This window comes from Rhamphochromis longiceps, linkage group LG10, assembly GCF_057381845.1.
Source record: "Rhamphochromis longiceps isolate RC_006_pf linkage group LG10, R_longiceps_female_GT1.1, whole genome shotgun sequence".
Taxonomy (NCBI): domain Eukaryota; kingdom Metazoa; phylum Chordata; class Actinopteri; order Cichliformes; family Cichlidae; genus Rhamphochromis; species Rhamphochromis longiceps.
The window spans coordinates 12,092,568-12,104,989 of NC_140566.1; positions in this window are offsets into that span (position 1 = coordinate 12,092,568).

A 12,422-nucleotide genomic window follows, 5' to 3' on the forward strand; every position below is an offset into this window, starting at 1 on the left:
ATGGACTTAGCTGTTGCTAACTTTGTATGTCATTGTTGAAATTAATAAAACAAAGTTGAAAATAAGATCCAGATGACTCAAACCAGAGCTGGTTATCTTCCTTCTTGTTGCTCAGTGAGGGGCAGTATGGAAGGCTGGAACAGAGACCTGCCTGCTGCCTGGTTCAGTAAATTAGGGAAAATTGGTGCTTTATTAAAACCTCCTTGCAGATTTTCACATATAACATAGACATTTTAATGGCACCAGATGGGTCACTTACCCTAATGCCACACTTGCAGTATAGGCAAATGTGTTATACTAAGTTTATTATATGTTTTAACTATTTACTCTTGTCATGAGGCTATGAATGTAAAATGACCGTTTATTATTTTCCCTTTAGTTTCTATTTCATTTTTTATTGATGCTATGGATTGTCATTTATGTGATGTTACCTAGTTTTTATGCGTAATAACAAGCTGAATTGAATTAAAGCATTTAAAAAAAAAATACTTAAACCAACATATGAATCACAAATATGCTACATTTAGTTGACATAACTTAAAATCCCAAATTAATACGATTATTAAAATGACATATCTGCAATGATGAAATGGTTTCAGGCTACATATCCAAGCTGAATATATTCATCAGCATGAACTATCTGCAATGATTAAACAAATTTAGGCCACGTATCCATAATGCAAATGCTTAGGGTAAAAACTAAAAAAATGAATGTGCTAATTATTGTTAGCACTACTTGCATTAGCCTACAGATGACTATTATTGAATTAAAGATATCTATGAATTAGTTTGGACAAGTTAAAATGTCACTTCTTCATGCATTAGACACCTTCAGCCATGCATGGAGGAATAGATATCATAGATATCCTTATGTAAACTGGAAACCTCGCAAAAATATTTCTTACTTTTTGAAGTAACTGCCTGTGAACCAAGTTTGTGACTGCAGCAAATTTGTTCTATAAAAAACAGTTTTTTAATATGACTTACTGCATGACTTTTATCGCTAAATACATATCTCCTGGGAATGACACTGTCACAGCTGTCAGACGGTTGGAAAAGCATCTATGTGGACTGATACATACTTCGATCAGCTTTCAGCATCTTCCTTACTGTTATTTATCGTGGTGTCTCTGACACTCATAGAGATATTGAACTTTATTACTGATAATAGCCTTGAAACAATAAAGGGTACTAGCTTGCTATCTTGGAGCCATAGCTGTGGCTTCTCATGAGTATTAACTTTAGTTTTTGCAAAGACTGGTGTTAGCTGCAACTCACTTTGGAACAGAAAAAGGAACTAAATTGTTGAAAATGACTGAATTGGAACAATCAGTATAAAAATGATTCACTGTCCACTGCAAGCAGAAGACCAGGCACAGTGTGACATTTCTCTTTTACTAACAAAAAAACTTTACAAACAACATATGAATGAAATGTAAGTAGCTCTGTCAATAGGGTATAGTACTTTCTTTGGTGTTGACCTTTACTAACATCCATTCTATTAGGCACACTTGGTCAGCTGCTCTTTACTGCAAATATCTAACCAGCCAGGCACATGGCAGCACGATCAAGGCAACCTGCTGAAGATCAAATTGATAATAACTTAAAATAAAGAAGAAATGTGTTTTAAGTAACTTTGAACATGGCATGGTTGTTGGTGGTAGGTGGGCTGGATCCAGAAACCGTTGATCTGCTGGGATTTATCTGTGCAATCATCTCAAGTATTTACAGAGAATAGTCTGAAAAAGAAAAAGAAAGAGTATCCAGTCAGCTGCTGTTCTATGGGTAAAAATGCCACGTTGATGCCAGAGGTCAGAAGACAAACTGTCACACTGCTGTGACCTGATAAAAAGGCAACAGTAGCTCAAAAACCCCCACTTGATTCCAAAGTACACAGAAGACCCTTATCCTATAAAAAATTATTTTGAAACAGAAACATCAATGGTAGGAGGTGGTCCGTGTGCCTCCACCCCAGAGAGAAGGGTTACATCTCCTGTGTCTAGGTGCGGCTTGCCCCTCTGAGGGCGGGGGTACCTGGACCTGGGATATAGAGTATGTTTGGGGAGTGCGACTGTCTGTGCAGTGTCTATTTGTGTCTGTCTACACGTTGGATGAGTGCCGAGTATTTGGTTGTGCATATGGGGTGGGAATGCACGTTTGTGTCCGCGTGTGCCTGTTCGTCTGTGTCTATATGTCAGGTTGGGTCTTAGACTCAACCTCTCTGGGTACATCACAGGCCCTCTAAAGTACGGAGGCCTATCTCCCCTCACCACACTCCCTGCCGGTGGCTGATGCCCTCAGACGTTGGTGTGTTGGTGGTCCTTGTCGTCTGGGGCTGGGCGCTCATGTATGTACCGGCTCACTCCTGGTGGCCGATTGGCGGGGCCGGGCGCCTGTGGCCCAGCTGGGCCCCTTCCGGGGGGTGGGATGCCCTCGGGCCTCTGGGCCTGAAGCTCGGTCCTCTCTGGCACAGCTGGCTGCCGGCAGAACCTGCGGGCACGCCACTGCAACCCCCTCTGGCCTCTGCTCCGTAGCTGCGGGGTGACCTCTCCTTTGGGGCTCTACTCAGCTCTTCCCAGGAGGGTGGCACGGTTCCCCCCCTTTGGTGGTCCTCCTCGGGTCCTTGTACTCTGGGGCCTCTGGATATCTGGGGCCTGGATCTCCTCCATACCTGCTTCATACCCTGGTGGACGGGGCTATGGCTCCCCACACTCCCTAGCAGATCGTTACATGGAGAAACCTTTGGAATACAAGCATGCTGATCCACACAGGTATGCACACAGGTGTACACACGGGTGTTCACAGACGCGGACTAGAGCTTTCTTGGCTGCTGCCTCAAAGCACATTGTGCGCTGTCTATCTTGCGTGCTGCACAATATCGTTTATTATTTAGTATCTACTGTTATCTACTGCTAGCTAGTTTATTGTGATGGTGCTGTTTTTTATTATGTTGCTCTTTGTTGTTTGCTTTCTCTTCTGTTTCTTTTCTCCATACAGGTGATCCAGGTGTTTTGTTTGTTTTTCTTTCTTTCTTCCCCCCCTTCTCACCGTCTCTTCTCCCCTTTGGTTTTCTTTCTCTCCCTCTCTTTCTTTCATTCTTTCTCCCTGTCCTATCCCCCAGTCACGTCTGTCCTGTTTGTAGCAACTGAAAATAAAATAAATTCATAATTATAATAAAGGTCAATCAAATGGACCAATATGGCAAGGCCATGATGATCCACTTGGTAAAATAAATCCGCTTGGCATCTTTCTTGGCCTTAAGACAACAATTCTGATGGCTAAAGATCCAAACGGGACACAAAAAAAAAACCAAAAAAAAAAGAAAAAAAAAAGAAGAGCATCTGTGAACCTTGAAGCAGATGAACAGACCAGCAGAAGACCACACCGAATGCCACTCCTGTCAGGTAAGGACGGGAAACTGAGGCTAGAAGTTGGAAGTCTGGAAAAAACATCTGGTCCTGACTCTTGATTACAGCTGCAATATTTGAATAGTAATAGGTCAGAATTTAACGCTTTCCTGCCTTCCATCAATGATTTGCTTTGTTGTTGGTGCCGTAATGGTGTGTGTGTGTGTGGGGGGGGGGGGGGGGGGGGGGGGTCTTAGCACTTTCTGGACCCCTTAGTACCAACTGAGCATGATTCAAAAACAACAACCTACTTGTGTATTGTTGCTGACCGTATCCATCCTTTATAATCACAGTGTACCCATCTCCTCATGGCTGCTTCCAGCACAATAACACACCATATCACGCAGCTCAAATCATGTCAAAGTGGTTTCCTGAAGACGACAAGACAGTAACATGACATTCATTGTACTTAAATGGCCTCCAGGGTTACCAGATCTCAAACCCATCCAGTCCAAAGCGGTGGAATGGGAGATTCACATCATGGATGTGCATCTGATGAATCTGCAGTGACTGTGTGATGCTATCATGTCAATATGGACAAAAATCTCTCAGCAATGTTTCTAGCATCTTGTTGACTCCATGCCACAAAGAATTAAAGCCAAAAGAAGGCCCAAGATGGTACTAGCAAGGTGTAACTAATACAGGGCACTAATTCTTCATACATACCTAATACTATGTAAAATTCACAGTACAGTAATATGACCATGTGGCAGTGGGTCATTGTAAAGACTTGTTAAGACTTGTTGTTAATTGTTATGTAGGTTTTCTACGAAAAGGTTGTGAACAAAACGTGTGAGGCGAAACTCAAATATCGAACCTTTACATCAGCTTCGATGTCTTTCATCCACCTTCAGTCACACCTTGCAATTTTAGCATTTTTCTCAGTTACAGAACGTCAGCTCAGCTCGTCGGTTTGTACTGAAGAAGACACCGCTGGCACTTGGTGCTTTTCAGTGATTAGTTTAGGTACTGTAACCCTGCAGGCAGATACTTTGCCTGAAGGCTGTTTCAGGGCTGCCTCTTGTAGCTTTGTTGTTAATTAGCTTGCTTGTTTGCAATACAAGTGATAGTAATGCTGGAATTGCCTCTATCCATGCCTAGTTTCTTCTACTATGGAGCGTTCGATGGTTTGTGTTTACCAGAAAAGAAGTATGCTAATCTGGAAAAAACATGCGAGTGGAAACAGCTCTGTGGAAAACGTTTCATCAATCAGTAAATATTTTGGAAAATAAACATAACAGGAACTGAAAAGCATCACGTGTAGTAGGCATTTTAGTGGCATGATAGGCATGTACAAAGCAGAATTAGCCTGATTCATAAGGACTAATTTAACTTCACAGTCAAATCACAGGATTTATCACCCAGAGAATAATTTTAGAATTTCTGTTTTAGATCTTGGTTGTTTGATAAAGAATCAGTCAAATCTTTTTTTAAAAATTCCCTTTGAATAAGCTGATTTTTTTTGCTCAGCAATTTTGTATTTTCAATCAAGCCATGCTAAATTACGCCTTTGAAAATGGTCCAAGTTACAGGCCCTCATAGCTTACATGGGTGGCCCAATTTTTATTAGTAGCACATGAAACTCTCATGGCTGAAAAACACATTAAAGAAAAGAAAATTAAGAAAAGAAAAGAAAACCAGCCACCTCTTAACAACAATATCATGTCATATGTTATGACTGCAATAGCACCAGGTGCTACCAGTTGTTGTTCACTGGTGAAAATGTTTTTTAATTATTAATATTATTTTGGCAAAGGTCTCCTTTTGCACCTATGTTTTGATCTTCTACCAGTGCTTGTTTCTTTAACTCTAGTGCAATTTGAAATTTTCTTTAATACTTTCCTGCTTCAGACCTGATAATTTTATACAGACATCTCCGGTACTTTATAAGTCGTTAGGGCGCAAATATGCTGGAAAAAATTAGTATCAAGTAGTGCCAAATTCTGACTCACTCCTATGTTCTTGGAGGGCCTGGACCCCCTGCAAAGTAATGATAGTATGAAAAGTCTTCATCAATATGCTAAAGTCACAGCATGAAAACATCAGCTTATCCCGAGAGGTCAGATGGGCTGCACACATTAATTTTTTTTTTTTTACGCAATGTCCTATCTAATAATACTGAACTATGATGTCCATGAAACAAGCTGTAATTTTCTATTACATGCCTGTGTGTGACACATTTCACTGTAATCTATCCATAAAGAAAATTGTCCCCCTCCAAAAAAAACGTAGCCCCCCTCTCTCTCTCAGGCGTCTCATTTGATGGTTTGTCATTTTATCTGCCTGGGAAGAGACTGCCTCGCTATCTCTAATGATTTATCAAGCATATAAAAGCAGACGGACTGTTCTAAAGATTGCAATGAGGCTGTTCATCTGGCTTTAACTTGTGATGCTGCACTCTGCTGGCTGCACTCTGCTGATGCTGAAACGAGTTAAAGTCCCCGTGGCTGCACGCTGTGAGCGACTATAAGGAACGGGACTGGAAAGAAATATGTCACGACCACAGGAAAGATAAGGGAAGAAAACTTGATTTGGAGAAAAGTTGCCTTGTTTACTTGTCTTAAATGAAGTTGAGACACTGGACACATAAGAGACGTGAGCTGAAGTCAAAGGAAAACCATCAGCATTGTGATAAAGTTTGTCCTTTTTTGTGTGTGTGTGTGAATTGTGCTTTTATAATGCAAACAGAGTGGACACTTTTATTTATCAAATGGCCAGAAATGCAGAGATTGCTGTCATGTAAGGCAACACAAACCTATTGCCCTTACTCGAATGCTCTTGCATGTATATCCCCCACCCCTCCTCTGCACCGCTCTGAGTCAACCAAACCCCTGCAGACAGCTGTAACAATACCCAGTGAGTTCTTACTCTCTGACTTACAGAGCAAACATAACAAGACTTTTCTGAAATCTCTGCTATTACTTTACCTTTTCTTAAGAAATGTATTGATCTTGTAGAACAGATACCACAGCAGCAATATGGATTGGGTGAGAAAGCTCCCCCCTGCTCTGCTGTACCGTGTCGCTGGGAGTTTCATTTCAAATCCCCCTCCTATGCCCCATGATTTTTTGCCCATGTTTTAGTATCGATTAGCGGGTAAAAATGAACTATGTTGGCCTGTTTCTGTAGCTGTTAGCACACTTGACAGTTGCGGTACATTAGATTAACTGCAGAGTGGAAAGCTCAGATGCCCTGCAGTCAGTGTGGAGGATCCTCGTAGAGGAAACAGCTCAACAGCTGCATTCGTCCTTGGAAAGATAACGCAGTTCGAACGGCTTAAACAGAGAGGCAGAGAGGAGAAAATGAACTGTGGCATATTGGCGATAATGAGAAAATGAACCCTGAATTATAATACTACCTGTGTGGCTTTTCAGGGATGGCTGGAGGATTAGGCTGCAAGCAGAGGAATTACATTTACATATAAGAGAAATAAAGCGCAGCATTTCCCACACACATTGTTCTTTGCTGTTCGCAGTTTGAACTGTGCATTTCTCAGCTTTATCTGACATTATAATGTGGCTCGCTGGGTTTTGATGGTGCCAGCATCTGCCTCGGTTTGAGTTTCATTGACTGTGCGCCTCAAGTCGGCCCACATGGCATCTCCCGAGATGATACCCTGACGCATTTACCCATTCCAGTCCCTCCTCTAAGCGCCCCTACCTCCCCCCAGGAGATGCATGGATGAGCAGGCTCATTCACCTCGTGGGGTGTTCCCCATGCATGACTGATGTTGAGATTAATATCCTTGACTGAGTCCCGCTCTGCAGTGCAAAGAGGAGGAGCAGGCCTATGAAAGCAAGGCCTCCCCACTCAGGAGTCCATTGATTTTTCTCACTATTCTGCCAAACACAAACACAGAGTCACAAAACTGTTTATCTGTTGTTCATGTAGAAGCCATCACCTCGAGGGCACAGCTGGCCATGTCTGATCCCCCTTTTTTCTTTCTTTCTGTGTGCATGCAAAATTGAGACTGCTGCAAGAAATGAATGCCAACCAGCTCATCAAGGAAATTAGCCTAATTTAAACATATATACATGAATTGTAAACACATAGACACAGAATGTAGGAAGCAGAATCCAAATGGAATGATAATTCATGTTAAACTGAAATGTCCTACAATTATTTCTATAAATTGAATTTTATAATGGGAGTTGAAAATAAGGTTTGGCAGCTGCACAGTGTGGAGTTGGCTCCAAGCTCTCTCTGTCAAAGTGAAAATGATTCAAAGACAACAAAATACTGTTTGCAGTCTTTTCACTTAAAGCACATTAACCAGCTAAGGAGCCAGAACTATAAAAGCAATTGGCCTGTTTTCTTTTTAAGAGGGTTGGGATTCTCAGTAAAGTGAGGCTTTTTCAAACATTAACAAAAAAGAAGAAGAAAAAGGGCCTCATGTGGAGTGAATCCACACAGAGCAGGGAAAATGGTAACATCGCCCCCTGGTGACACTGACAACACCGAGAAACTGCTTGTTCTTTTTGAAAGAAGTTTAAACTGTAGTCTGAGTGAAACTGAAATGAGGACTTGCTTTGTTGAAAAAGCGATGCGATATGCGCAGATCCAGGACATTACAAATGGCTTTGATAGCATAGAGTGGGACAGGATGTTATGTGTCTGTGTGTGTGCTTTTATAGGACAGTCCGTGTTATATTTTAAAATGAGGTTGAGTAGTGACAGCACTGTCATGTAAATCCTAAAGCGTCCGAATTCTAAAGACTTTTCGGTACACAAATTCTTCTTTTTGCAGATAATGTATCGTGGAGGGAACCTTGAGAGGAAAAACATGTGTTTAGCGGTGCAAAGTAAATCTCAGGCTAATGTTAAAATGGCAGCTTTGTTGAAAAAGCTTCTGACCAAAAATATTCTTTTCAGTTTTCTTCCTAAGCTTTGATATTCTGTGTGTACCCACACAGCCTTGAACCTGAGTCATCAAATAAGAAGAGGTGCATTAACAGTCCCGAAATCCATTTTCTCTGTAACAAAAGCCAGGCTTCTGTTTTCCTCCCTGTTTCCTGCTCATCTTAGTTTCATCTAAATGATCTCTTTCCAGCAGGCCTAAAGGGTTAGATTCACTAAGTTGCTTCTATCTGACTGTTTTTTCTTTTCTTTTTCTTTTCTTTTTCTTTTTTGAGGTGTTCAGCATCTATCTACTCTATCTACTTAGCACTTTTAATTCTTTTATGTCTATTTAAGCGTTATATGACAGTATGTTTGCACTAAGTACCGCAGCAATTTCCTAATGTTGTAAACCTGCTCAACATTTGGCAATAAAACCCTTTCTGATCCTGATTCTGATTCTGATCTCAAGCCAGGAAAACGTTTCACTCTTTTCCCCTTGAGATCACGTGCAAGGAGGCCAGTTGATCTTTAGCCCTCTTTCCGCTCTGCTCCACATCCTGAAGCGAGGCCTGTTGGACTTTGTAGCTTGTAAACTGAGTCAGAGCATTTTCCCTCGTGGGACTGAGAGAACATACTGTATTACCCTTTTCACGATGTTGAAAATTGGGTCCAGTTTATTTTCCTGGACAGCACTGTGAGAAAGGCTCTGCCGAGTTGCCTTATCAAATGTGAGCAGCTTCTCTGGTACCTGAATAGAAGCCTGTCTCCACAGCAACCTGTTTCCATACTGCTTAGTTACATTTTTACGTGGCTTTTCCGATAATAATAAAAGATAGATAAATGTGGCTAAAACAGAGCTGGAGTAGAAATGAATGATCAGATAATGGCACTCTAGTATACAGGATGATTTTATGCAGGTGCTGTAATACCGCTCTAACTGGTTTTAACTCATATCTTTTCTTCCTTATGCGATCTCACTGTCGATGTCAGGAAATTAGATAACCAAGAAATTATATCTTATCTATGTCATAACTTTTCAAATGAACCTCCAGTGCTCGTCCTTTCCATTTTCCACAAGGAAGCAGTTTTGGCCACAACTACAAGTAGTCAAACATGCCACCAAGCTATGGCAAAAAAAAAAAAAGTAAGTACATGCAAATCAAAGCGAGCACCTTAGGAGACACATTAGTTTCATCCCCGGTCTTATTTTTACTGCTCTTTCTTTCCTTGCCTTATGAGTCCATTTTCATCCAATCCCCACGACATCATCCAATCCACAGCGTCTCTCCTTGCATGTTTGTGAAAAATATTTGCTACACTGAAGTGCACTCCAAACCAATTAGTGAGGAGAGTGCAGACGTCACTACCCTCTTCTAGAATGGAAATTCAATGCTAAGCAAGGAAGAAAGAAAGCAGCTTACAAATGAGTTCTCCGAGGACTTTCATGAGCCTGTTCCTCATCCTTAATAACCTGGTTTTCGAAAGGCAGTATTTTGGTCCCATTATAATTTTAATCATATAGCCTTTATGTTCCTCTGGCCTTTCTTGTCCATAGATATGAGATGATGGAGAAAAGTTTGGTGGCATGCATTGGTGGGGTTTACATGGAGAGCTGAAAAGATGGCAAATAACTGCATGAATTCAGTTCAGTTCAATTCAATTTAATTTAATTAAGTTTTATTTATATAGTGATAAATCACAACAACAATCACCTCAAGCTGCTTTATATTGTAAGGTAAAGACCCTACAATAATATAAAGAAAGCTCCAACAATCATTTGATCTCATACAGTGGGGCAAAAAAGTATTTAGTCAGCCACCGATTGTGCAAGTTCCCCCACTTAAAATGATGACAGAGGTCAGTAATTTGCACCAGAGGTACACTTCAACTGTGAGAGACAGAATGTGAAAAAAAAATCCATGAATTCACATGGTAGGATTTGTAAAGAATTTATTTGTAAATCAGGGTGGAAAATAAGTATTTGGTCACCTCAAACAAGGAAAATCTCTGGCCCTCACAGACCTGTAACGTCTTCTGTAAGAAGCTTTTCTGTCCCCCACTCGTTACCTGTATGAATGGCACCTGTTTGAACTCATCATCTGTATAAAAGACACCTGTCCACAGCCTCAAACAGTCAGACTCCAAACTCCGCCATGGCCAAGACCAAAGAGCTTTCGAAGGACACCAGGAAAAGTATTGTAGACCTGCACCAGACTGGGAAGAGTGAATCTACAATAGGCAAGCAGCTTGGTGTGAAAAAATCAACTGTGGGAGCAATCATCAGGAAATGGAAGCCATACAAGACCACTGATAATCTCCCTCGATCTGGGGCTCCACGCAAGATCTCATCCCGTGGGGTCAAAATGATCATGAGAACGGTGAGCAAAGATCCCAGAACCACACGGGGGGACCTGGTGAATGACCTGCAGAGAGCTGGGACCAAAGTAACAAAGGTCACCATCAGTAACACACTACAACGGCAGGGAATCAAATCCCACAGTGCCACACGTGTTCCGCTGCTGAAGCCAGTGCATGTCCAGGCCCGTCTGAAGTTTGCCAGAGAGCACATGGATGATACAGCAGAGGATTGGGTGAATGTCATGTGGTCAGATGAAACCAAAGTAGAACTTTTTGGTATAAACTCAACTCGTCGTGTTTGGAGGAAGAAGAATACTGAGTTGCATCCCAAGAACACCATACCTACTGTGAAGCATGGGGGTGGAAACATCATGCTATGGGGCTGTTTTTCTGCCAAGGGGACAGGACAACTGATCCGTGTTAAGGACAGAATGAATGGGGCCATGTATCGTGAGATTTTGAGCCAAAACCTCCTTCCATCAGTGAGAACTTTGAAGATGAAACGAGGCTGGGTCTTCCAACATGACAATGATCCAAAACACACCGCCCGGGCAACAAAGGAGTGGCTCCGTAAGAAGCATTTGAAAGTTCTGGAGTGGCCTAGCCAGTCTCCAGACCTCAACCCCATAGAAAATCTGTGGCGGGAGTTGAAAGTCCGCGTTGCTCGGCGACAGCCCCAAAACATCACTGCTCTCGAGAAGATCTGCATGGAGGAATGGGCCAAAATACCAGCTACTGTGTGTGCAAACCTGGTAAAGACCTATAGTAAACGTTTGACCTCTGTTATTGCCAACAAAGGTTATGTTACAAAGTATTGAGTTGTATTTTTGTTATTGACCAAATACTTATTTTCCACCCTGATTTACGAATAAATTCTTTACAAATCCTACCATGTGGATTCATGGATTTTTTTTTTCACATTCTGTCTCTCACAGTTGAAGTGTACCTCTGGTGCAAATTACTGACCTCTGTCATCATTTTAGGTGGGGGAACTTGCACAATCGGTGGCTGACTAAATACTTTTTTGCCCCACTGTATATGTATGAATTGCATTTAAGTGAACAGCTGTTTTTAGCCTAGATGTTGCCCTTGTGGAGAAGTGTTGATATATGACTAAAGCATGTCATTTTCTCTCTCACGCACATAGATTGTATTTTCTCTTGTTTGTGTCCTTGTACTCGTGTTTTGGTGTCTTCTCATTCCCGTCATTCTCAACCAGCTACAATAGATGGTTTGGTAGCAGAACTAGCTTCTGATGGATTTCTTACACTTCAAGAAAATCTCTTCTTCCCTACTATCACTTTCTGAGTGCTTTTTCATAAGGATCATGACTGGTATTCATCTTAAAAAAAGAAGCACATTGGGGATTATTTTTGTGAACTGGTGCCAAATAAATAAAGTTAAATAGAACTGAATTGAAAGCATTAGTGATTTGTACTGATAAAGCAACGGAGACTTAAACAGAAACATTACTATGCCTGTATTGACTGGCTGCTAAATTTTTCCTCTCTCAAATGCAACGAGATGCTTAGTATTAGGTTTCCGTATTTTCCCTGAACGCCCCATCGGCAAGTGTCACGTGTGTCAAAGAAGAGACTGTTTTATGTGCCCTCAGAAGAGAGACTCAGGCAGTGTGTATATTCATTGAACCAAGTTAATTCCTCGGGTCACTCAAACTTTTTTTTTAGTTTCTTTTGAGTTTTTTACAATTTAATTGCACATTCAAACAGTCGTAAATATCACCTGTGAACATCAAGTGATTAATGAGACGTAACAACATAGCTTAGATATACAGACATCAATATCTCGAACTTTAAT